The sequence below is a fragment of the Myotis yumanensis genome, unplaced genomic scaffold (assembly GCF_028538775.1).
Source record: "Myotis yumanensis isolate MYYU_CA2020_CCGP unplaced genomic scaffold, mMyoYum1.0.hap1 SCAF_2, whole genome shotgun sequence".
NCBI lineage: Eukaryota > Metazoa > Chordata > Mammalia > Chiroptera > Vespertilionidae > Myotis > Myotis yumanensis.
In genome coordinates this window covers 139,334,213-139,344,937 of record NW_027223753.1, presented here as the reverse complement: position 1 = coordinate 139,344,937, position 10,725 = coordinate 139,334,213, and the positions used below count along the sequence as shown (strand labels likewise).

The 10,725-nt window shown below is 45.0% G+C and overlaps 1 pseudogene; it reads left to right on the top strand.

Annotated features, from left to right (window-relative positions):
* The first annotated feature begins 8,083 nt into the window (after nt 1-8,083).
* On the top strand, nt 8,084-9,973 carry LOC139002600 (connector enhancer of kinase suppressor of ras 1 pseudogene; annotated as a pseudogene).
* The last annotated feature ends 752 nt before the right edge of the window (nt 9,974-10,725 follow it).

Sequence of the window (10,725 nt, the reverse complement as noted above, 5' to 3'; positions counted from 1 at the left end):
TTCTTAACCATATGAGAAATTTAATAACATCGAAGGAGGAAGCATATTGTCATCATTTGGGGCTTGGGCTCTGGATATGGGTTAATATCCTGCATCAGCCTGTTACTAGATCTGTAATACTGTACAAGTTACTCAAACTTTCTATGTAGCAATATATTCCTTTACCTGTAAAATGGGGATATTAATAAACTTACATCTATGTTGGGGTGAATAATAAATGATAATATCCCATTACTCTCCAAGGCATTCTCTGGCATCACTTTCCACAATGACCTGGGGCCCTGCCCATAGCTATTTATTTGGGAAAATATATGCTAAATTCATTTATGATGAGGTTGTCCATATTAACTCACTCTGTTACTAAATCAGAATAATTTTGAATACTGTGATGCTTTAGCAGGTAGTTTAAAGCAATAGAAATTTACATTTCAACAGAAATATCAAGTGAGAGCCAATATATAATCTAGACTAGACAAAAGCAAGAGTTTAATTAGAACGCCTCTCAGTTTGGTGGCTGGTTAGGATGGCGATGTTAGGGGTGGGATATGCGAGAACATCAGTGGTGGGATTGAAGGTGGTGAGCTCAGTCTGGAGATGCTTGGCTTGAGGTGATTGCAGGGCATCAGGCAGAGAGACAGCAGGTAGGCACTGAGAGTGGCTCTAGCTCAGGACAGATTGCAGAGCTGGAGACACAGATGTGGAGGGTAGGGATGCTGTGTACCTTGAGTTAGAAATTAGTCAAAGTGGGTGGTTGCAGAACCCAGGCATTGGGAATGAGTATATAGGATGGAGAAAGAACAGGACAGCATGGGGAAACATCGTCATTAAGGACTGGGTAGAAGAAGAGAAACCTATGGAAGAATCCAAGAAGGAAAGGCATAGAGGGAGGATAATAATAGAGAGGAGAGCCACAGAAGTTGTTCTGGAGAGGCAAATCATGCTCTCCCTGTCGCTATGTGAGGGAACATGTCTACCCTTCCACTACAATCTGAGTCTGTTCCCTCAGAAGACCTCAAAACTACTGGACACAGCTGACTGGAGACCAGAACTTGACATAAGACTCAAGCTGGGTCAAGCAGATTTTCTCTCCTTGATGGGTGTGACTGTAATAGAATGCTAATCATTACACTGAACTTTTGAACCAGAGGCCATGTGAAACCGGGGCAGGAGAGCCAGCCAGTGCTAAAGAGGAGGAGTGAAGAGCTATTCAGTGGGCATAGGGTGCTTGAGAAAGAAATTTAGGTGAGCGGTTGTCACTTTCTGGTTCCAGCCCCTCAGAGGTCCAGAGTGTTTGGGGTTCCAGCAGCTAGTGATACCAGACTGAGGTAAAAATAAAGAAAAAAAAGCATTTTAAGGATATGTGGTTAATAGAATTTAGTGCTGCCACGAAGTTAAGTATAGAGTTTGAAATATATCCTTCCATTTGGTGTAGAAATAAGGGAGGCTTTACTAAGGGTATATTCAGAGTATCCATAGTGACAGATTTACATAATAGTTGGAAGAATGAAATAGAGGTGACCTGGATTTTTAGAAAAGAAAAGTGAGGGATAAGGAGTTGGAGATATTGGTGTTTTTTTTTTTTTTTTTTCATTGAAATTAAGGGAAATTTGCTGAAAGCAAAAGGCTGGTAGAAAGAGAGTCTGCAGAAGCAATGGTTTGCAAAGTGGAGGGTATGAGGTGCTGTGTACCATATGAGGTATAAAAATAATTCACTAGGATGCAGGAAAAACATTAGAACTTATATTTTTAAATTATTTTATGTAGTCTTATAATGTACATGTTATAAAATGGCACATGTGTATAACTTCTAAATAAATTAACATATATTGTAGCTGTGTGATCAATAATTTATTGGGGTACATGATCAAGAACATTTGAGGCTATAGCACTAAAGTATCAAAAAAGCAGATTTCTCCCTAGCTGGTTTGGCTCAGTGGATAGAGCGTTGGCCTGTGGACTAAAAGGTCCCAGGTTCAATTCCGGTCAAGGGCATGTACCTTGGTTGTGGGCACATCCCCAGTAGCGGGTGTGCAGGAGGCATCTGATTGATGTTTCTGTCTCATCAATGTTTCTAACTCTCTATCTCTCTCCCTCTCTGTAAGAAATAAATAAAATATATTTTTAAAAAAGCAGATTTCCTGCTTCTAGCAGCCAATATTATAATAACATCATCGAGGGAGTTACACAAAGGCAAATGTTGGCAAAGTAGAAATAAAATAGTAGAAACAGGTATGTCCTAGCCCTAAAGAAATTTTACATTTTTATCTATTTTGCTTTGTGCTCTCCTGAAACCTTTACTTCTTTCTTAATGAGGTGAGTTTTATGAAACTGAGAACAGAGCATAACTCAATTATTTTTTATCTTATTACTAGATACTCAGTGCACAAAATTGGTGCACGGATAGAGTCCCTAGTGGATGCTGGCCACTTGCTGGGGCCTCCCTTCACACATGCCTTGGCCTGGTACTGCCTGCTCACCTGCTCCACCATCCCGCTGTGGTCCCACTCTTGTTGGGGCCCATCAGGACCAGGCAGTGCCTCCACTGCCACCTGCTGCCAGCCATGTCACAGACGCCCACCATCTTCTGTGCCTCCCCCTGGTGGTCAGTGCACGTCTAACTCCCAGCTGGTTGAACTCCCGCCCGTAGAAACAATTTGCATATTAGCCTTTTATTGTATAGGATTTTTCTAGACCAAAGCCTCTTGGTCATCAGTGACCAGTCATAGCCTAGCAAAAATCATCAAGTCTGCAGTAAAACATTTCTGTCAAGCCATTGCCCAAACAACCTATTTTGTGTTTTTTCTTTCTTAACTCTGTGGTTTTCAGGTATTCTAATGGCTCATTAATAATCAGTGACAATCAAAGTTTTTCTGACTATTAAAGCTAAGGCAACCACTCTTCTTTTTTCACATTTGAGATAGGAAAACAGCACAGGAGATGGGAAAAAATCTTGTTTTAAACATTGAGAAATTCCTGGTCTTGTTACAGCTTTATAATAATTACTAGAGGCTCGGTGCATAAAATTTGTGTATGGGGGAGCGGGGGGAGGTGGATCCCCTTAGCCCAGCCTGCACCCTCTCCAATTCGGGACCCCTTGGGGGATGTCCGACTGTTGGTTTAGGCCCGATCCTGGGGATCGGGCCTAAACTGGCAGTTGGACATCCCTCTCACAATCCTGGACTGTTGGCTCCTAATTGCTCACCTGACTACTGCCTGGTCACCCCTAACTGCCCCCCCCTGCGAGCTTGGTCGCCCCTAACTGCCCCTCGCTGCTGGCCAGGTAACCCCCACTGCCCACTCCCTGCCAGCCTGGTTGCCCCATGCAGCCTGCTGTTCAGTCGTTTGGTTCTCCCTCACTAACCCCCCTGCTGGCCTGGTCATAGGTAGCCATCTTGTGAGGGTGTGAGGGTTAATTTGCACATTACCGCTTTATTATATAGGACTAGAGGCCCGGTGCACAAAAATTTGTGCACTCGGGGGGCGGGGGGAGGGGGGACCCCAGGCCGGCCTGTGCCCTCTCGCAGTCTGGGACCCCTCGGGAGATAATGACCTGCTGGCTTAGGCCTGCTCCCGAGTGGCAGAGGGTAGGCCCAATCCCTAAGTGCAGCCCCTGGTCAGGATCAGAGCAGGGCCAATTGGGGAGTTGGGGCGCTGCCCCGTCATGCACAGAGCAGGGCGGATCGGGAGGTTGCGATGCCACCCTCAGTCACGCTCAGGGTAGGGCCAATTGGAGGGTTGGGGCACCGCCCCCTGTCACACTCAAGGCAGGGTCAATGGGGAGGGGTTGGGGAGCTCCCCCCTATCAGGCACAGAGCAGGGTTGGCCAGGGGGTTGGGGTGCCTTCCCCTGTCACTAACAGAGCAGGGCGGATAGGGAGGTTGTGGCCCTGCCCCCTGTCACACACACAGCCGCAGGGCGATCAGGGGGTTTGGGCGCTGCCCCCTGTCACGCTGATCCCAGTGCCGGGAGCCTTGCTGCTCCACTGATCCCGATGCCAGGAGGCATATTGTCCTTTTACTATATAGAATAGAGTCCTGGTGCATGGGTGGGGGCCGGCTGGTTTGCCCTGAATGGTGTCCTGGATCAGGGTGGGGGTCCCCACTGGGGTGCCTGGCCAGTCTGGATGAAGGGCTGAGGGCTGTTTTCCGGCTGGCGAGTGACTAAAGCTTCCAACCGCTCCTTGTTTTCTTTCTTTTTTTTTTTTTATTCTAGGCCAGCTTTAGCTCTGAGGCCTCGCTGCTGAAAACATCAATACAATGTTTTGATACAATGTTTTTGGTCCGGATGGCTTTCAGTCCCGCTGGTTTCTGGAGTTTTGTTTAGCTTCTTATTTGCAACATAGTACATAGTTGCTTAGACTTGCAGCTGAGAGGCCGGCAAGTGAGGCGGGGAACGTTGGAGTCCACAGCAAGCAAGCCTCATGCTCGCTTCAGTGCCTGGCGGCTGGCCGCCATCTTGGCTGACAGTTAATTTGCATATACTCACTGATTAGCCAATGAAAAGGGTTTCTCTTTTATTAGTGTAGATAATTTAAAAATCAATCAATTGAATAGCAACAGATTCATATTCATATGTTGAATATCTTTAGGCCTCTAGGAGATAGAGTCTAAAGCTCATGTAAAAGGAAAGAGTTTTCTCTTTTGTTCCCCAATTGGGATAAGAGTATGAGTATTTCATTAAAAAGTTAAGATATTGTTTGCATAATGGTGTATATAAGAAGTGCAATTTTCTAGCCAGGGAAAGCCTATCTTATAGATGCTTCTTGGTCAGGGTAAAGCCAGAATCCTGGGAAAGAGGTGGAATGGAAAGAATCGACAAACTGTATTTAGGGGGTTGATTTAGGTTTTAATTATTTTGCCCTATTTTGGCATATGTGTAGACCTAAGTAAAATAACTTCCAAATGCTATCTTTCCTAGACAAAATCTAGATAAGGTGCTGAATGACAACTAGAAGTATGAGATTAGAATAATTTATGGAAAGCCTATAGTCATACTTTATATTTTTGTGGGTTAGTAGTTTACCACATATTCATTTGAGCATATTTTTAAAAATATGTTTTTATTGATTTCAGAGAGGGAGGAAGAAGGAGAGAGAGATAGAAACATCAATGCTGAGAAAGAATCATTGATCAACTGCCTCCTGCATGCTCTCTGCTGGGGACAGAGCCTACAACCTAGGCATATGCCCTGACCAGGAATTGAAGCATGACTTCTGGTTCACAGGTTGATGCTGAACCATTTTGCATATTTAACTGACAACAATTTGAATTAAGCATAAGACAGTGTTTTATGTATTAATTTTATGTGTTAGCTTAGTTAGGCATGGTGCCCCGTTGTTTGGTCAAACATTAGTTTAGATTTTTTGAAGGCATATTTTAGATGTAATTAACATTTAAATAAGTAAGTAGACTTTGAGTAAAGTAAATTTCCCTCCATTATGTGGGTGGGTCTCATATAATCAAAGATAAGCTTAAGAGAAAAGACTGAGGTCCCCAGAAGAGGAAAAAATTCTGCTCCCATACTGCCTTTGGAATCAAAACAACAACACCACCTTCTGCTAGAATTTTCAAGCTACTACCTGCCCTGCAGATTTCAGATTTGCCAATATTCACAACTTTTCTTTCCCTCTCTCTCACATATATTTGTATATAGATATATAGATAGATTAGATAGATATATAAAAATATATAGATATTGATAAATATATTTATATATTTATATATTTATATATTATCTATATATATAAAAGCCAAGTGACCAGAACAATGGAACGACTGGAATGACCGGTCACTATGACGTGCACTGTGGTGGCTAACCAGCCCGATCAGGGCCCCAGTTGTCCCTCTTACCCCAATCAGGGGCCGGGCCAGCTGGCCAACCACCCATGGCCCCTCCCCCCAGCTGGTCCCGCCCCTGGTTACCCCCCCACCCTGATGGGGGTGGGGCAGGTCAGCCAGGGGATTGCCCCCCATCGAGGTGGGCCAGTTGGACATCACTTGTGCACAAATTAATGTGCTGGGCCTCTAGTAATTATCTATTTCATAAATGTTATATAAGAATATAAATGTAATTATGTTATAATTCTTTGTATATATCTAGAGAGAGAAATACATAGAAAAAATATAAATCATTACTTTGAGAATAAATGAAAACTTATAAAAATTTTACCAAGTAAAGAGTGGGAGTCCTGTCACTTCCATGATTCTGTTGCCAGTTCCAATAACCTGCCAGGTGGGAGGAGCACTGCCAGGTCTGAAGTTCGGTCCTGATGGTAATTCCCTTACTTCACCCAAAACAGCCTTCATGGAAGTGCAGTCGAAGCACTTTAATAGCTGTGGTTATTACTGTTAAAAACTGAATGAAGATTTTGCAGATTATTAGAAGTTTTCCAGATGCTGAGTCTATACATGCATTTTATCTGAAAATCAGTCTGCTTAGATACATGAAGGGTTACTCAGTAATAATGAATGTCTTGTTTTGGCTGTTGCCCAATGTAAGCAGCTATAAAATTTCCAGTCATTTTCCTCCTTGATATGCTGATATTTAATAAGTTAGAAATGTCTTTTGGCAAACAGATTCTATGCATCATCTTTTAACTCTAAGACAGTTTGGAATTATGGAATACCAAAAGGTTGGGTAAGGTCAAGTGCTTCATTTAAATTCTTGGCTCCCGTGATATTCCCTAAATTACAAAATCATCTCCATGGTACTCTTTTCCTTTTGGGGACTGTCCGTCCTTCCTCTTGCCTTGAAAAGCTGAACTAGCCTTAATTGCTAGCCTGATGCTCACAGAGGATCCTGATGGATCATTGTATCAAAATGTCTACATATATGTATTAATTATAGGTTTCAATCCTTCCTAATTATGGGATAAACAAACTATATCTTAAGAAGAAAGTAATCCAGGTACAGTGGATAAATCATGGAAATACTCAGACCAATTATAGGTTGTACTTTCTCCATTTGACCTTTACTACACAGATATGGTGAGAAACTTGGGATTTGAGTACATGGGGGTATTAGAATAAAATGTGTAACTCTGATGCATATTTAATCATAGCCATGTCTCATGCAGTATGTTTGGAATGAATTTCTTTTCTCTCTAAAAGGTACAGTCATTCTATCACTTTCAGTTGTCCTAGGTTCCTCATAACTTCTCTTCATATTAATATCAGAAAAAAAGTCCTACATTTTGTAGAGCCAAGATAGAAAAAGTAGCTCATACTTCATTTTGTCAGGACCAACCTGGACCAAAGAACCTAGGAGGAACAGTTTAAGTTGTCAAAAGAAAGAAACACAGATCAGAAATACCTCAGACTAAATAAACATTTACACATTGTCTATCAAGACTTGACTTTGACCAGTCTGTTTTTAAATCTCTGATGATGGGTGACAGACAGCAGAATAAGTAGTCCTGAGGGCTGCCAGCCTCTCATCCAGGGAATAGGGTGCCACAGGCATCTGACCATCATTGTTAAGATTCAGAAAATCTGAATAGACATCAACATTTTTATAAGGAAGCTGAGGAATTCCAGATGCACCAACCCAATGAGAGAAATGCTCTGGACAGGAACTCATGGCAGACACTCCCACACTTCTTGGACAGACGTTCACATTTCCTACTTGGGGGCATCCATCTACCCCCAAATGGGAGGACTGAACAAATATTCCTTTCACAACCCAGTCCAGTGAGGGCATATTTTGATTCCAGATATTTAGCAAGCTGACCAAAGGAGTCTGTCTACCTGTGAAAATTCCTGGCCGTTTGCCCCCAGCCTGAAACAAGAATGACGAGGAATACCTTTTCCCTCAGGAAAGAGAATCCTGCTGAGACCGAAACTCTCCATTCTAGACAGGGTTTGGCTTCTAGAATTTTAGACAAGACTGTAGACAGTTAAAAAAATTGGTAGTAAAATCAAACACATAGAGAAAAGCCATGAACGTTTTTGCGTATTGTTATATAAGGTGTTTTAAATGGAAAGGATTATATTTTTATAGGAAATATTTAGAGGACAGAATATTTTTCAAATATATTCTTTTTTTTTTCAGATTTACTAGTACTCCTGCATTTAAAACTTATTAAATGTGGAAGTCTTATTCAAATGTGCTGGAGGGGACCCATGTCTTCCAGAGCTTAGTCCAAGGCCGCCTGGGGGGCTGTGCCGAGGCCCCTGCTGATGTCCTCAGTGCGGCTGTGGAGCTGGTGCGTGAGGCCCGTACCCTCCTCTTCTGGCTCAACAGGCACCTCTTCACCCACTTGAATGACTTCTCGGCCTGCCAGGAGATTGGGGAGTTGTGTCGGAAGCTGGGCCTGGCCTTGCAGGAGGACTGCTCAGCAGCGGAGAGGGAGAGCCGAGTCCTGAGGATCTGCAGCCACGTGACCGGGATCTGCCACAGCATTCTGAGCTGCAGCCCCCAGGAGCTTCTGGAGCAATGGGCCGTGCTGGAACGCATGCAGCTGGATGATCCTCTGGGCCTGGAAATCCACACCACCAGCAACTGCCTGCACTTCGTGTCCCAAGTGGGCACCCAGGTCCCTCCCAACATCCTGCTGCAGATCCTGCCTGGGGATGAGATTGTCCAGGTCAATGAGCAGGTGGTGGTGAGCTGGCCCCATAAGAATGTGGTGAGGGAGCTGTTTTGGGAACCAGCCAAGGTCAGCTTAGTGCTGAAAAGGTTCTGGTGCCGGAGACCCCTCCACAGTCCCTTCCGCAGTCCCTGGTCTCCCCACAGCTGAGGGTACCATCGCTGGCTCAGGACCCACTGTCTCCCAGGGCCACATCTGAAGACATCTTTGCCTTCAACCTGCCTTCAAACCCATGTCCTGGGTCCAGCCCTGCCTCGACAGACTCTGCCTCTCTTGACCCTGAGCCCCTGCCCATTACCCTTGCATCCCCAGCCACACTCTTAGCAGCAGGAGCAGAGACTCGTGAACCCCTAGAAGACAAGAGTCCTGTCCTTGGTGAGAAGAAATCAAAAGGTGTGGCGACGCGGCTGAGCCGCCGGCAGGTGTCCTGCCAGGAGCTGGGCCAGCCGGACTGCGATGGCTGGCTCCTGCTGCGCAAGGTGCCGGGTGGCTTCATGAGCCCTCGCTGGCGCCGCTGCTGGTTTGTGCTCAAGAGACACAAGCTCTACTGGTACCGCCAGCCCCAGGATGAGAAGGCCGAGGGCCTCATCAATGTCTCCAACTACAGTCTGGAAAGTGGGCGTGATCAGAAGAAAAAAATATGTGTTCCAGCTCACCCATGACGTGTACAAACCCTTCATCTTTGCCGCTGATACCCTGGCGGATCTGAGCATGTGGGTGCGCCATCTCATTACCTGAATTTCCAAGTACCAGTCTCCAGGCCAGGCTGCCCTACCCCGAGAGGAAGACTGCTACAGTGAGACAGAAGTAGAAGATCTTGACGATGAGGCTGGGTCCCGCTCAGCCTCGCCCAGTCTTGGCCAAGCTGGGAGTCCCCCCCATGGAGACACATCACCTGCAGCCACCCCTACGCAGGGCAGCCCACGGACCTCCTTTGGCCTTCCAACAGACAGCAGTGAGGGGACATTGGAAGGAATGGTGTGGGGCCAGAGGCAGGGTGGCGTGTCCCTCTTGGGCCAGCCACAGACCCTCACTCATGAACAATGGCGGAGCTCTTCCATGCGGCGCAACCGAGACCCCCAGCTCAATGAGCGAGTGCACCGTGTGCGGGCACTACAGAGCACACTCAAGGCAAAGCTGCAGGAGCTGCAGGCCCTGGAAGAAGTGCTGGACGACCCTGAACTGACTGGAGAGAAGTTCCAACGGTGGAAAGAGCAGAGCCAAGACCTCTACTCAGAGGGTCTGGGGGCCTGGGGCGTGGTGCAGGATGAGAGCAGCTCCCAAATCCTGACCTCTGGCTCCAGAGAACATTCTGCCCAAGCCCTGTCCTCTGACCCTGAGGAGCACTCTCATCTTTGCCACATGACCCCAGAGAGCAACCTCTGACTCTGACCAGCATCTAGTTCCTGACCTCTGGCCCTGAGGACCACCTCCACCTCTGGCCTCAGGCTTTACCCCGGACCCTCTGAAAAAAACAAAACAACATTGGAAATGGAAATGGTTCTTTTTGGAAGCTGGGGCTCCATTGCTCTTAGTCGTCAGGTGAACTTTGAAACTCTCGTCCCACATGTTCTGTCTTCTTTAGAGCTGGGTGCTTCTTTGTATAAAAGGAGGATTCCACCCTGTTGTATTCTCTTCCAACACATGTAAGGGTGCATTCACCATTCTAAAAAATATTGTGGCAATATACATTTTCAGGTTTTTAGCATGAAATATTCAAATGGTTACATTTGAGTTTAAATTTAGTCAAACCAAATAGTTTTAGCAAATGAGTTAGGTTGTAAAACATTTATATTGGAAATATTTATTTTAGAGGCATCATTTATTCATTTCATATTTACTGAGCAGCCTGGTATGCTCATGTGTATTTTAAATCTTTAATTCCTACCTGTGGAGTGAAAGTTTTGTTTATCCAAGAATTGTTAGGCATCTGAAAATAGGGAGAGAGATCTAAAAAGGAAGAAGCAGATATCAGCCTAATCTTAAAAAAGCAGACAATCCAGTGTCCCAACCAAAATGAATCTTTCCCTTGATTGGCATATAGAAGAAAAGAAGATGCTAAGAAAGGAATTTTTTATTACTGAAAATTTATCTGTTTCATTTAAATGAGGATTTGGTTTTACAAATGATAGAACTGC